Genomic DNA, 15,435 nt, shown 5'->3' on the forward strand with positions numbered 1-15,435 from the left:
GTCAGGGGGGATCAGCAGGCATTGGGGGAGTCCCTGTTCCCCCGAGCACCGCCAGGAGTGACCAGGAATAACGGTCACAAGCTGGCGAAGGGTAGATTTAGGTTAGATATCAGGAGGCACAACTTCACGGTCAGGGCGGCTAGGGTCGGGAACCAGCTTCCAAGAGAAGTGATGCAGGCTCCTACCCTGGGGGCGTTTAAGAGGAGGATGGATGAATACCTTGCTGGGTCGTTTGACCCCAGTACTCTTTCCTGCCATGGCAGGGGGTCAGACTTAATGATCTGCTCGGGTCCCTTCCAACCTGACTAACTATGAAACTATGAATTCTTGAACCTCCCAGACAAGAGCCAGAAACCAGATCCCAGGGGGCTCAAACACAAAAAGGGAAGGGATTAGGTTCAGAAAAACAGGAGTGGGAAGCAAAGTTGCAACATTTTCGGAGCCAATTTCCTTCCCTGCTAGGCAGGGTGATGTTGCAAGGCCACAGGTTGCGCGGCCTGTGGCATGAATGCCTTATTTTTTACCCAGTTGGAAATATGTGGAGCAGAGCATCTCCTTTCCAGGCTCCCTGAATGCCCTGGGCTCACAGAGAGTCCCCAGGTCACCCTGAGGGTCTGCACTGTGAACTCATGTATAAACCCTCCTCTGCTAAAGCACGGGGAGGAGAACAACGCCGGTTCCAGGGTCTCGAATACAAGAGATGCTGCAAACATCCCGTGTGGCCCCAGGGAAAGAACTAAGTTGTAGGTATGTGTTGGACACCGTGAATTTAGCAATGGTTTGATGCACACAAAAAAAAAGCATCAGCTGGTCCCAAGTCAGCCAGGAGCCCTCAGCAAAGCCCTCTGTGTCACTTGGCCCGAGCAAGACATTTGCAACAGAACCTGAACACCAGCAAGTTTCTTGTGGCTTCGGGGCATTTAACGTGGATCACGGCTTGGCTCCCGCGCTCCCGGCTACTTGGTTCAGAAAGAGTTCACAGGAAGGATGGTCTTGTGTTACAACCCAGGCCAGGGACTTGGGGCGGCTGCGTTCAGCTCCTGGCTCGGAGACCGCAGCGGTGGGGACCACACGTGGACAAATACCTCGAACGACTCACTCCACTTGAGCATCCCTCCGCTTCCCCCTGGCAGGGGCCTGGCTAGCAGCATCTCCCGTCCATGCAGCAGGATGCTGAATCAAAACGCCCCCCGCACGCGACCCAGGATGGAGCGCAGGGCCACTCCGTTTCCTTCCCCGGGCTCCATCAGCTTGGCTCCCAAAAGCACCGCTCTCTCCACAGCGCAATGAGAGAATAAACTAGCCCGAGGAAAAAGCCAGAGGGTTTTGACTGGCCCGACGACAAAAGCAAGCATGGAAGGACTTGCATGAGCCCTCACGAAATGCCTCCCACCGAGAAGACCCCGTGCTCTTTAGCAAGTGATGGGACCTTGCCGTGACACCAGTGGAGGTGTTCCCCACCGCCAGTACCACCCAGCATCCCTGAATCATGCGAGAGGAATCCCCACTCCATCTGGTGCTCCTGCTTCTGGCCGTCGGAGCAGCTGTGATTACACAAAGGATTCCTGTTCGGGTTTAGCTATAAACCCTACCTCCCCCGCCGTCTCTTTTGCCCATGCCCGCCGTGTAATAAACTGAGAGGGTCTCAGACCCACTCCCTGGGGGCACAAACACAGTGGCATGAGCTTGCACGTGCAGTTTGCACTCTCTCTGCTGCTCCAGCTTCTCTAACGACTGCACGGTCTATGCTCCGTCAGGCTAACTTGTGGTCAGAGATATTTCAGTAAAGAGGCAAGGATTCAACAGGATGGCACAGACCTGTCCTTCAACCTCAGAAGATATTTCTTCCCTCCTGGGCATGCATAAGCCACTTGGTGGGACAGTGCCACAGTCACCTGCTCTGCTGCTGCCTGAGCTGCATCCAGGCTGAATCTAGGCATTAAGGGCAGGACAGCAAGAAATGGTGACCAAACGGGTTGAATGCCCCAGAGATGAGGAAAAAGCAATCAGGTTCGTGGCAGAGGTGATAGCTTTTCTTAGACCAACTCGATTTTTGCAAAATCATTTCTTTAATTTTTTTTTGCAAAAATCTAGCTGGTCTAATAAAAGGTATCGCCTCTAACCACGAGTCCTGATTGCTTTTTCCTTTACACCCATACGGCTACAACCTGGGTACCAGAGATGAGGGCTAACTCACGATCCCCAGCTGAAGGAAGCAGGGCTGGAGGAAGCCAGCTGGACTGTCCCACACCTGTGCACAAGGCTGCGCTGAAGAAATGGATGCAGAGGCCCTGCTTGAATCTCTTCCCAGCAGAGGTGAAGGGGGGACAAAAAGGCCTGTGAACGGGGAGCGAAGGAAGGGAACCTGGGGCAGGGGCAGGGAGGGTCTTTCCTTTGAAAACCCAGGTCCTGAATATTAAAAGCAAATGCACTAAGGGGGGAAGGTCGCAGGAAGGTTAGACGACACCAGCCCACACCCAGCAGCCCTGGAAAGCAGCTGAAAACAAAGGAGGTCCACGGCCAAGCCTGCAGCCCAAGGGTCTTGCCCTGGGCGTACAGCAACTTATAGTAAAATTAGAACCCACGGCAAACCCGTACATCGGGCGTGAGCACACACACATGCACGTGGATGTGCGCACACACGCAGACTCCTGAACTGGCTGATATTACTCATCCTGTTTACATGCTGCACTCTCCAGGCAGACGCATTCCCAGGAACTGGGCGTGAGCTTTGATTTGGGGGTTTTTTGGAGGGGGGAGCTACTCTTGCAAAAATCCTCCAGGCAAAACGAAAGAGGACAAATCTTTTGTGCTGGGCTGCGTCAGACGGCCGCGCCACTGTGCGTGCCTGGATGCGTGCGGGGGGAGGGAAGTGGTAATCCACAGGCATGCTCTTGTGTACGCATGCAGGTTTTTAGCGGAGAGGCTGCTGGACCGAAGTCCCAGGATTGAACACTCCCAAATTTGAACCTATACCATTTTTTTCAATAGCAGCATGACCTTCACCCCTGAGCCTTCAAAACCTAACACAAACATCCTCTTGCCCTGCGCTGTCTAAAATGTAGCTTTAAATCTGTGAGTATACGACCGGCAAAATGTATAACAGAAATAAAATGCGACATAGAAAAACCGAGAGCAAGAGAGCTTCTAGGCCACAACCCAAATCAGTCCTCATGTTCATGCAGGATTGTGACTGCAGCTGGATGCAGGGCTGAGATGCATTTTGCACCGTGGGGTTTGGGGTTTTTTGTGGCCGCATGATCTCACAGTCCCTCCCCCAGATAAATAAAAGCTTTGATCTCGTGTGAACCTGCGGTATCCCAAACCTTCTGGGTGTGATGAGAGCTGAACAGCTCAGGGAGTTGGGAAGGAGCCTTATCCTTGTTGGTCGCCAGGTAGGGGGGCAGCGAAGGCTGTCCTCTTCTCGGTGACCCACGTGCAGTGGGTTTGGTGGGTCTTACATAGCTCAGCCACGGCAGAGGAGCATCCATGCCACAGAGTAATCCGCTGACACTAATAGCCCGCAGTCAAAAAGCCGAGGGCTGGACAGACCCTCAGGATTGAACTCGCTCCTACGTGGCTGGGTGATGGCACGTGGATGTAGAAGCTGGGCCATTACCGCCCTCCACATCCATACAGGGCTGGTCACCTCCAAGGCAGTCAGGCCAGCATCCTTCATGGGTGCTGAATTTACAGAGACTCCAGACAAATGAATAAATGAAAATCTACTCAAGATACCCACCCCCCACACACCGGTATTGCCATCCCCTTGGCTCTAGCACAATTGTTTCTCGCACCTAAGTTCTGTCCTGGGAAAATCGTTAGTCAAAGTGCCAAGGAAGCTGGAGGAGCAAAGCTGTGTGTGCATCTACAGCTGACCTGGCAAAACCCTGAAGCAGCTTTCAAAGTACATGTCTCATCCAGAGAAGCCCTTTTTCTCGTCTTGGGGCGAGGACGCAGAAGCAGCAGGAGGAAGAGAAGGAAAAATGGTCCCAGAAGCTCGACGTTTGTACATGCCACGTGCACCAGATGGTCACGGAGGAGCGCTGTGACCTGAAGGCTTTGATTTGCACTGGGGGAAGGAGCAGGGAGCTGGGGAAGATCCTCCCTTGCTTCTTCCCCTGCCACCTTCGCTCAAAGCCATCAGTGCAAAGATGCTTGAAAGGACTCTGAGCTTATTAAAACCAAGGGGACGAGGGAAAGCAAATGCCTTCCCCCTCCTTCCCCGCCCCCCCAGCGCACACAGCTGGCTCTACTAAAAATCAAAAGGGGAAGGGAGAGACGATAGCATGAGAAATTAACCCTTTCTGGACTACACCTTTGCATGCCGGGGCCTTTCTTTGACATGCTGCTTGCTCACTTCCGAGGCCCAAGCAGGCTATAACAACTCTATAATAATACACAGCAGGCCCAACCGGGTGACCAGGAACACACGGATGCCCGAGTGCCTGCATCCTCGCCCTCTCTTTCTGGTCACTCTGCCCCCTCTCCCCACTTGTGCAAAGTTAGCCCCATGCAAGGAGAAGTAATGCACAGCCTGGCACGCAGAACCAGATGCAGGCGGAAACTGGAGATGTCCCTGTTGTGCCTGCTCAGTTGACTTTTGCAGCTGGCCTTCACAATAGGGTGCCTGAAGACTCAAGTTCTGCATCAGCGCAGCCGCAGGTGCAAGCCCTTCTTAGCCTACGTCCTTCCGGGCAGGGAGACACCAGGCCGGAGAATGAGCTCCCAAGAAGCATAACCAACCAATTTTCATACCAGACACCGGCACTATGACAAACAGCTCTGCTTTTCAGCCTGATTCTCATCTTCTCTCTTCCTGATGGTTTCTTCCCCCTTAGATTATTGGCCCTTTCCATCCCTCTTTTGTTTCCCACTCTCTCAACTGATTTCTCCCCACACGGAGCCGTCAGAACGCAAAGCCTCTGTCCTGAAAGTATTGCACTGAAAAGAAACCCATTTAAACATATAGAGAGGAAATCTATTTCTTCAGTATCACTACAGAGGGCACATCTCCACGTTCATTAATGTGCCTTTCCTACTGTGCATTAAGTTTAGTACCTCTAATATGAGGTACTACATAAAGGCGCACTGGCAAAGGTGAATGTTTTTTGAAACACTTCATGCACAGTAGACCAATTCTCCTGTGCATTAGCACAGCTTTTGGCATGACACACTGATAGAATAGTATTATGTATTCCTAGCCTATATTTTTATTAAGTAATAGAACTGAATAGTCTTCTGCGCATTACAGTGTCTCATGTAGACGCGCCCAGGGGGAATCAGCGCACCGCAGGGCTTTAAAACAGATATTGCTCACCTGGACTAGATTAGTTTGCCTCTTGCCATCCCCAACCCTGGCCACATCCTGCTTGGTTCAGGGCAGCATTCTGGTGGGGACAGATTAGTTCTTGTGACCAGACATGCACCAACAAGTATAGGCTATGTGAAAGCAGTTGCATTCATTCATCACGTCAGGGTCCCATCAAAGGAAGGTGCAGCAGTTAGGACGATGCCGTGAGACCAGGTGACCAGCCTTCCTGTAAAACCTCGAGCAATGATGAAACCATGTAACTGAGTTTGGACAAGCACACAGGCGATCACATACCCTGGTGTAATTTCCCTTGCTTCTGTAAACCCATGTAAACGACCTTAGGCTCAGGAACAGGCAGATTTTCAGCTATTTCAGAAGAGCTTATACAGTGAATGGGTGCTACTGCACCTTTTTATTGCAGGGAAACAGGGTTCGCCTTAAGCAAATGGTGTTCTAGGGGTGGACATAAACGGCACCTATATCAATGCGATTTACACACGCAGAGTTTGACTCAGATCTTCTCAAGGATAATTCTGCATAAGGCAGGACGAGATGACCCTGATTTTCAGGCTTTTTGTTGTCTGTCTGCTACTCTTGTCCCCTGGAGTAATACCAATTACAGCCATGCAAATATGTTGCCTGTCCCTACTTTCAGACATAAAACAAAAAAGGAACAGAATTCCAGATTTTAAAAAGTCCCTAAAAAAGTGAACGCAAAACTGATGGGTGCTGTCTGGACTTCAGTTAAGAGGACCGGGCAGAGGGAACATTCCCAAAGCACATTTTGAGTTAAACAAAGGAAATAGTTATTCACCTGGTATGCACTGCTCGTTTTTCTTATGGAGTTTTGTCATTTGAAATAGTCTTGTATGACTAGTTTAAGACCAAAATAAACTCTGTGTTGGGTATGTCTGTTTCTAAATTGGAAGGGAAAAAGAAAAGAAAAACACATTATTGAGGCATTTTCCCCTCTCCTCCCATTCTGAAATTGCAACTATTTTCCCAGACTCTCAGTTTTCCTACACTGAGTACAGACAGTCTTCACATAGTCTCAAAGCACCCGCTGATAGGAAGCCAAACGTGACGTGCTGAAATCCTGTTCTTCTCACCAACCATGAAGCCATGTGCTGCAAGGTGCAAATTGGCTTTTTTGCAAGGTTCAAGGATCCAGAAGATTGGATCCGGTCCACTGCAGAGATCAAGAACCTCATTCTATGTATCTCAAGTACCAGTATGGTCCTTAACGCACCAATATCCAAGCACCTCATAATCAAATTATACTTAGCCTTCCGCCACCCTTGAGAGGAGGGCTTGTGGCAATGCTATCATCCCTGTTTCATAGACAAGCAACTGAGGCACAGAGATTGGGATGAGGTCTACACTATGAATTTTTGGTGGCACAGCTATGACGGTGAGTGGCAAGGAGTGACTAAAACAGCTGCCGTCAGCAAAAGCCCTTCCTGTAGATGCAGCACCAAAAGCATCTGGGAGTAATGGCTCTCACGGTGATTTTTCCATGGCATTTTCTCATTTTGGCGGCATGGAGGTGTTTCTTCTTTTACTGTGTGCATCTGTCCTGCTGTGTCTCTCTGTATCCAAATTAGCCTTCTGGCTATCCCCCCCTCTAAAACTTTTGCTGGGTTAGTATTAAGGCTATGATATGGCATTTTTTTAGGAAAAAAACATTGGTGTGGTGGCACAAGCCTGGGCGCAGTTGTAGTGACCCAACGGTGCATTGCCCTGCGCAGCTGCACTGGTGACTCTTTGCTGGAGTGGACCTGCCTTGAAGCACGGGTTTTCGTCAATGGGCGGCTGGTTTTGATGCATGCGAGAGAGGAAGTCAGCTCAAAAAATCGAGTTGCAAGAGATGCTTGTACCTGTGCTTCTGGCTGCTGGGGGCAAAATCAGGACTGCACATCACAGCAAGGACAGAACGGCTTTGCGGTGCCGCACCTCAGGCGGGCAGGCAAGTTGGGGGGCCTGTTTAGATGCCCCACGTGCCCACTGCAGATTTGGAAAGCGGCCCAGAGCCTATCTCAGCACTTCCTCTTTTATTTTTTTTTCCTCCCTGCCTCTCTTCCTCCTTAATCAGAAAGCAGATCAACTCTGGGTAGTCACTAGCAGGAAGTGCTAAAGTTGGGTTGTCACTCCCCTGCCTTCACACCACTCACTGCATTGAGCAGTCGCAGCTCTAGGGACCAAATAGGCAGTCACCACCAGAGCCAGATTTTCAAAGCTAGTCAGGCCGGTCCAAGCAAGCAGTTCTTGCTGGGACATACTCAGGTTTTCAAAACAGCTCGGCGCCATCATGCACCCAATGGACCGAGCTTTCCAAAATCCAGCCCCTCCTTGTGGGGTCTCTGTGGGGAGCTGAGCTCCTCTTGAACGCGGCACATAGGAAAGATCTGTCCATAAACCCACGCAATCCCATCCAACTTTTCCTAGCGAACCGTTCATCTGAAGAGCTCAAAGCAGTTGGCAGACTTTGCTAATGGGCATGCAGGGATCATAAGAGCCACCTCCAAAATCCAGGTGCGGCGAGGGTGGAGCCTGGCAGCACGCAGCATCGTTACACAACGGCGCAATGGGGAATGCTGTATGCCACTGTGAGAGTTTGGGGAAAGTTTAGGCCACCTAGAAAGCAACCGCTGAAACTGAGATTTGGGTCAGACATCAGGGCAGACTAGCATTCATGCAAAAAATGCCACAAGATGTTAGTGCTTTACTTTTATCCCTGACCACAGACAGCAACAAGGAGTGAACATGGCATTTTAAATGGCTTCTAACCCACAGGCTATAGCAGAGATACTCCTTCCTGGCGCAAAGTCCATCACACCCTCTCCTCTCTAGGCACTGCAATTTCTCCTAGCCCTCTCAGGAAAGCTGATCCCATCCTACCAGGAAAGGCAGACGTGGCTTTCTCCATGGCAATAAGGTTACAGTTTGCAATCTGGAGCCTGTGCCCAAACCCTGCGTGTGCAAGAGAAAGGCATAGATGCTGACTAGCCTCTGCCCTGGTATTGCTATTTGTATCCCACCACCATGAAGAAAACCAGCCCAGGAGAGGAAGGGACATCCTGCATTTGCAGGCAGTCATGTGCCCGAATCCCCTATATAGCCACCTCATCCAAACTGTGCTGCTGCTTATCACCGTAGCTGGCCGTTTACCTACAGCCCCAGCTTCTAGGATTTCGCAGAAATCTGCACTCTTATTTTTTTTTCCAAGTACATTTCTAGTCCTCCTGGTTGCAGAGAAGAACTTGAAAATGAGACCTCGGGCTCCATTAAACATCCATCATCCACGAGGCAAATGAAAAGAATGTGCTCAGTGCTTCTTTAAAATCTTCTTGATTCCTTTTTTCTTTTAAAATCCATCTCTCGGCGTATTTTGGGAGCCTGACTCCTAGGCTGTGAGTGCCCAGGGCTGACTGGGACTTTCCTGGGTGCAAAGTTGTGCAACATTTGCACAGTGAGTTGCATTCACCAAAACACTGATTTTCCCTGCATTTGGGGCTAGATGGGTTTGCCTCACAGCGTTTGACTGTGACCAGGGTTAACCCCAAAGCCAAACACAAATGCAGCCACAGTGTCTCATCTAAAGCCCCTCAATCCAGCCCGAAAACTTGGCTCCGGGGTCATTCAGAACGAGACTCGGTGAACGTGCCTAAAGCTGGCCTGAATTTCGGGACTGTCACCAATAAAAAGGCTGGGTCTCAGTGTCTGGCCAGGCTCGAGGAAAATCACCCTTCACTTGGCATCTCTGGGGACTCTTTTCCTCACTACGCAGCACATGGTACCCTCTCCCTGCTAAGACACCCCCACTGCAAGTGTTTTAGTTTCAGATGGCTAGGTGACATGACAAGGGACATGGATTGAAATCACAGCACCGATTAGGAGCTGCTCCACTGTAAGGCTGCAGGCTAATCCCTGCCCAGCCCAACCCCTACCCCCCATATAGGTTCAATGAAACATCCTGCTTTCCTCCAACAAAAGAAGCCAAAACCTAAATGCATCTTTTTCCACGGTCTGGATCGGGAAGATTTTTTTGCCTTTTTAGCCAGCATTTCCCACAGAAACTCCAGGTGGTGAGAGATCAGGCAAGCTGCGGGCTCCGTACCCTCTACCATGGCCCAGTACAGTGGCTGACGCGTCGGCCCATCTGGCTTCGGCGCTTGCTTGCACTCCTTATGCTCTTCTTGACGTCCCGGATATAATATAGGGCCGGGAGGGCCCGAGCGAGTAAAATTAGAATGGACCAGAGCCCACAGGAAGGAAGACCTTTGTGGTTAAAGCCCAGGTCAGGACTCAAGAGACCGCGGGTTTCTTCCCAGCTTGGCTACAAGCTCGCTCAGACACAAATCTCACTGATTTCCAGTGCTTTGGTTTTGGCAGCCCAGCCCAAGACTCAAGGGTCTGATTTTTCCAGGGGAGCTAAATGCAGTCCCTGCTGACGAGACAGGCACTCGAAAGCAGGACACGCTGGGCAACACGGCTCCTTTTGTTTCTTGCCTCAGTTTCCCTGCCGTGAAACAGGAATCCTTCCTGCGAGCGAAGCATCCCGGGCAGCCCGTGCAATGGGAGCTGGAAGGTAGGTCCTAGCCGTGCATGTCCATGGGAACAGGCTGCAGCGCAGCCGGAGAGGAAGAGTTCATTGCAGAGCAGGCTGGAGGCTGCTGTCGTCACAACCCCGTGGGAGCCCACGGAAAACCCTACCCTGTGCCAGAGCCGCGGGTCCAGCAGGAAGCCTGGAGGGGCTATTCCCATCCCCGAGTGGGAACGTGGCAAAGACGAACAACGCGGAAGGAGGTCGCTCGGCGCTTTCCAGCGGCGCGGGGACATTCTCGTGTCCCATCCTTCCCTCCCCGCGCTGCCCTGTCAATCACGCGCGGATGTTACCGACTTCCCTGTTTGGCTCTTCCAAGCAAAAAAAAAATAGTCTGTGCAAAAAAAAAAAAAAGTGGTCTGTGCGCACACTGCATTTCAGCACGCTTAAACCCTGGATCCTTGTTCTCATCCCAAGCATCTCCACCCATCCTAACCTACGGGATGCTGTGACATCCTCCGGTGCTTTCAGTCTGACTCTCTGCCCCCTTCCTCGCGCTTCCCACCGGTTGCTTTGCTTTTTCGCTGAACACTGAGCAAAGACGGACGGTGCCCAGGGTGACACGTTGGGTCTTTCCACCGGGGTAGGGGCTGAGTAAATGAGAAGAGACTCTAACCCCAAAGGACTGAAGCCCTGCTCAGTAGTGGGGTAGGGGGCTGCACGGTGAAGGGCAGGAGCAGGAAACATGAGCACTTCCCTCTGAAGCATGGAAAGGGCGAGGAGTTGAGAGAGAGAAGGGAAATCGAAATGTTAACGAAACAGGGGAAGGGGGCGGGGGAGAGCGAGAACGGGCTTCAAAACTTGGCCCTTCCTAAGCGCCGGAGCATCACGGGAAAAAGCCCAGGCCAGTGGGGGAAGGGAGGGGGCACTGAAGCAAACAAGGATTCTGCTGATAAAGCAAATGTGACTCAATCACACGCTTGTGCAAAGATGTCACAACAGCCCTGAAAAATTACAGGCTCCTATTTCAGGCCTCCGGGCCGGCGCTGTCCTCGCTCGTACAATGCGCTCTGTTCTGCTGTCAGCGTCTCTCAGCAAGTGCCCCTAATTTACTGGCTGGGAACCCACTGTCGCAGGAGGCAATAATAGCCGCAGTGTAGTGCCGGCTACCAGCAGCTCTTGGGCCAGCAGCGGTTTTTCAGTGGGTAAATGCGGGGACCCTTTCAGGCCTGACTTGCCGTTGCTGCTAGTGGCTGTCTGGTCATTCGGAGCCGTTGGGCCGTCTCCCCCCGTGCATCCCGGCCACCCCGGGAAATGAGAAGCTGGCAGTGCAAGGCCCAGCCTGTGAGCACCGGCGAGGCCAGCTCTGCCCGTGGTCAGCACCGTGCAACAGCATCTCAGGATCTCTACTGTACTGATCCTAGGTCAGGCGGCGTCACCGCTGAGACACCGGCTAAGTGACTTGCCAGAGGGTTTCCCTGGGAGTTGGTGGCAGAGAACGGCCCCAACACCCTCCCTTGCACGTGCTAGACTGGGTGCTAATAATCTCAAACTGCTGCATCATTTTATATCTATTTCCGCTCTCTTCCTGGGTCTGCTCTGCCAATGCTGAATGCAGTTACACCCAGGGATGCATTTCCTTGGGGCTGTTGTCCTCCAGCGTCCCACAAGGCACCACAATAATCTGCATGTGAAGCCCAAACCACACCAATGCACGGAGGAAGAAGACAAGCTGGCAGGGGCAGCTAGCAGCAGACCAGGTTTTGGTTTTGCACCAACCTCTCGGCTTGCGCCTGCTTTTGAACACAAAGCGAAGGAAGTAGGAGATCCCAGATGACCCCCAGAGCCTGGCCCGGAGGAGCAGCCCGGTATGGCCACTTCCATCCCAGAGCAGTGTGTGGAGGCAGGTGACACAGCTAGGGGAAGCCGAGGAGCCCATAACTTTGCCTGGCTTGCAAAGCGCAGGGTTTGATTCTTCATCACCGCGTTCCTGCACCGCTGCTGTTAATCCCTCCAAACGGCAGCCAGGAGCAAACCCAGCGCGGATGCCAAATGGGTCACCCGCCCCGAGACCAAGCTGCGCCCGAGGGGCACCTCTTCCGCCTCAGCTCAAATTATCCCGTGGAGCAAAGAAGAGGGTGACGGGCACGGAGGGATGATTGCCTACCTGCCCCTGCAAGAAACCTGGAGGCAAAAAGGGGGAAGAATGGCCCCGAAGGTGGCATGCACTCCAGCTTCCTGCTGAAGCTGAGTCTGGGGCGGGGACGACGCAGAACAGACAGGGCCTGCAATGCAGAGCATCCAGCCTTTCCTAGGGAACAGGCAGCATCCGCTAACGGCGGCCGCTTGCCCTGCAAGGAACCAGCAGAGCGGGATTTGTTTGCACTGAGATGGCGTGCGTAGTCCAGGCTCCCCCTCTGAGCCCTCGGCAGCCTCCGTGGCTGCCGGCTGCGTGGCTGCTCTCGGAGGGGAACGCATTGCAGCCCCACAGGTCACCACAGATGATTATGGCCTTTTAATTACACACAACAGCTCTTCGATGGGCTACAGGCAAATTAGAAACGATCTCATTGCCCTTGCTATGCTCGGAGCAGATCAGGCTTCAACGGGCCGTGTTTCCGAGGGGGAGCTGCAAACGGGGGGTCGTTCTGCCGAGAAAAGGAATAGGATTCGGTTTTGCGCTGCATGTCCCAAAGGGCCTTGCGACAATGAGACCCACGCGTGCTGCACACCAGCCGCTGCAGCAATAAGTCTGCTTTTCTCTTTTTGGAAAGGCGCCTTTCACTTCCACCTGGAGCAGCCATGAGGCTTGGGTGGGACAGCTTCGATTAGCCTCCCACCTTCCCCCAGCCGGATGCCCTCCTCCAGAGGTGCATGGCCTGCCGCATCGGCACTGGGGATGGGGCCAGGTCACTGCTCAGTTTTTGCATTCATTTGCCGAAGAAGTGAATGCCGATCCCTCCAGGAAAGCAAGTCTGTGTGGGGAGGGGGCTTTGCAAGCTGGGCTGGGGTAGTTCCCAGCTATTTTAGGACCAGCTGTCTCCAGCAAAGGAGCAGGTTGCCTTGGGGCTATTTCTCTACAACAGAGGCATGGAGGGAAAGAGGGCTGTAGGGTGAAGGCGTGCCAAACTGGAAGAGCTGGGGTCTGCTCTGGGCCAGGAAGGAGGCTTTGTGTCCTAGGGGTCACTCTTTGTGCAAAGCCCTTTGGAAATCTGGCCTTGGGTTCAGCACAGAGGTCTTCTGAGCAGCCCGGTTGCTGTGTGCCTCAGTGTTCCTTCTGCAAAATGGGGAGATTCACCCTCCTTGTCTTACGGGATCGAGCTAATCCATTAAATTGCAAGGTCTTCAGGGCACTGTTTTTAAGGTGGGGGTGTAGAGCACCAAGCACAAAGTGACTTCGGTCTGGGACTCTCTATGCCGCTGGAAAATGGATGAATAACCGTAGTGATCTGAACGACGAGGAAGGTGGCGCAGTTGCTATATGTCTCTCTGGGGCCGGAGCAGGGCGGGGAGGAAAGCTAACCCTCTCCCACATCAAGCCAGCGGTGTTGATTTAGCAAATCAAGGGTAAACTTGGCCCAGACCTTCTTGACCTCCTTCTGCCCAGCCCTGGTCTCAGCATTCAGGCTCCCTGTCTGCAAACAGATCCATTACAGTAGCAACCAGTGCAAGGGTGGCTGGTGTTAGTGAGCTCTCCGACGGGTAACATGAACTGCTAGCAGCTAGGGCAGGGGGTGTTAACCCTTTGAAAACACTCAGTCTTCCCACTCCTCCATGCTAAGGCAAGTCGGAGCCAAGATGCTGTCCATATTTTCACAGAGGACAACCCTCCTGGGGCCAGACTATCAAGGCCAGGATCACCAAGAGGTGGTCAAACTGCACCGAACGACAAGGGTTGCAACTGGCTGCTGACGGATGTCAGTGGCACTTGAGGCCTTTTTGGGTGGTGAAAAGCACTGCAGGAATCTAAGGGATTTTTTATTAATAGCAGACATGGATCACATTCCCTCAGGACTGCCAGAGACGCAACAAAATAATATTTACAGCATCCACGTGGCAGGTCCAGGCTGCCACGAACCCAGACCGGCCCCTTGCCATAGCGCAGGGTCCACTCTGGCATTTGACCTCCCACCTGGCACAGAAGTAATGCAGAAGGCCACGGGGGGAGGTGGGTTCACCTCATCCATGCACCCTTTGGGCTAAAGCACCCGTGGGTGTAAGTCAAGAAGCACCCAATCTCACTTACAGAGCCTTCCCCGTGGTTGCCTGTGTCCTGAATCATCCTGTGGGTCCTTTATATACAGCACTGATCAGCCCTTACTGCCAAACGTGCGTGCCCAGATGGATGATGGAAGCTGCTTACTTACAGATGTCTTATGTATGGCCCGCACCCGCGGTATTCTCCCCTGGTCCACGCTGACCGCCATATAGGGCCTACAAAAAGCCAGGATTGCCATAACGCAACGTCAGCCCTAACCTGTGGGTGAGCATGACTCCACACCTGCACCCACCAGGGCTGAGTTTGGCCCAGGCTACAACGAGGCTTGTCCCACCCTGCTTCCACCCCCACTACCATGCCCATGCAGTGTGAGCAAAAGCAGCAACGGGGATAGGAGTTGGGAGAGATATTGCCTTATTTTGTGGGGTTCCCGAGTCTGTTTTCCATGCACAGCGTCCTACAAACAGCTCCAGCCAGACGGATTATATTACGGGGCTGTGTGCATGCATTAATCCAGATTTGAGATAATTACAGTCATTCACTTGGCATAATGGGGTTTAATTGATCCAACATGGCTGGCGTTTGTGCCTGTCACCAGCACGCAGCTGGCATCAAACGCCCTGCAAGCTGCTTTCCACCGGCCGCACCGCAACTTCCAGCACAAGCAACAAGGGAAGCCCACCTGATGCAATAATATCGCTGCCTCCCTCCTGCCCCACAGCTCAAGTATGAGCCCCTTTCTCTTTGCCTCCATCTTCCCGTAGCCTTTCGAAGCCACCCCTGATGTGGCTACAGGGCCAGGGAGTTTGGTGGCAGGAGCGGGGGCACGGTGTCGAGCGTGGAGACCGAGTCCTGCTGGCAATCCCTCGGATGTCAGCTAACTGTTACGCACCTGGGTGCCACGGTTTGGAATCAAATACCAGGTGAGCAGGGGAAAGAGGCAGGTTGCTGACACCCAAGAAAGCTGCTCTCCTGGCCCAGATCCTGGTCTCCTTGGAGAATCGGTGACCTCTGGCATAGAGAAAGCATCGTCTCTGAAACCTAAGAGAAGCACCACCTAATTGGAAACAAGTGATCCTCTATTCTGTCTCTGGCACCGGACAATTGCAGGAGGGACCGCACGGCGGTCCTCGCTCCTCTCCATCGCTGCAGCACGTTGCAGAGGCCAGCCTCTTACCCTCACCCTGCCCATCCGCTTTCTGCACTGGGGCAGGAGGTCCCGGGAGAAGCAAGCTGGCTGCCTACGTGCTGCAGGATGAGGCCTGATAGCTGCCAAATCCCGTTCGCCTTGCGTAAGAGCCCGTTCCCCCCTCGAAACCTGCTTTGAAAGAGGCAGGAGCTGATTCTGCCATGGGGCAA

The 15,435-nt window shown here is 52.8% G+C and overlaps 1 protein-coding gene across 2 annotated transcripts in view; it reads right to left on the reverse strand.

Moving 5' to 3' along the window:
- The window catches only part of RXRA (retinoid X receptor alpha), a 195,150-nt gene that overhangs the window by 72,759 nt on the left and 106,956 nt on the right, over positions 1-15,435 (reverse strand). The window contains exon 1 of one of the 2 annotated variants that reach the window (XM_090021407.1): positions 14,969-15,047. The exons of the other annotated variant lie outside the window; for it this stretch is intronic. The gene's annotated coding sequence lies outside the window, so the exon portion shown is untranslated. Of the gene's footprint in view, positions 1-14,968; positions 15,048-15,435 lie in introns of those variants that run through there. 2 annotated transcript variants of the gene reach the window in all.

This window comes from Crocodylus siamensis, chromosome 11 (assembly GCF_052110815.1).
Source record: "Crocodylus siamensis isolate JL-2025a chromosome 11, ASM5211081v1, whole genome shotgun sequence".
Classification (NCBI taxonomy): Eukaryota; Metazoa; Chordata; order Crocodylia; family Crocodylidae; genus Crocodylus; species Crocodylus siamensis.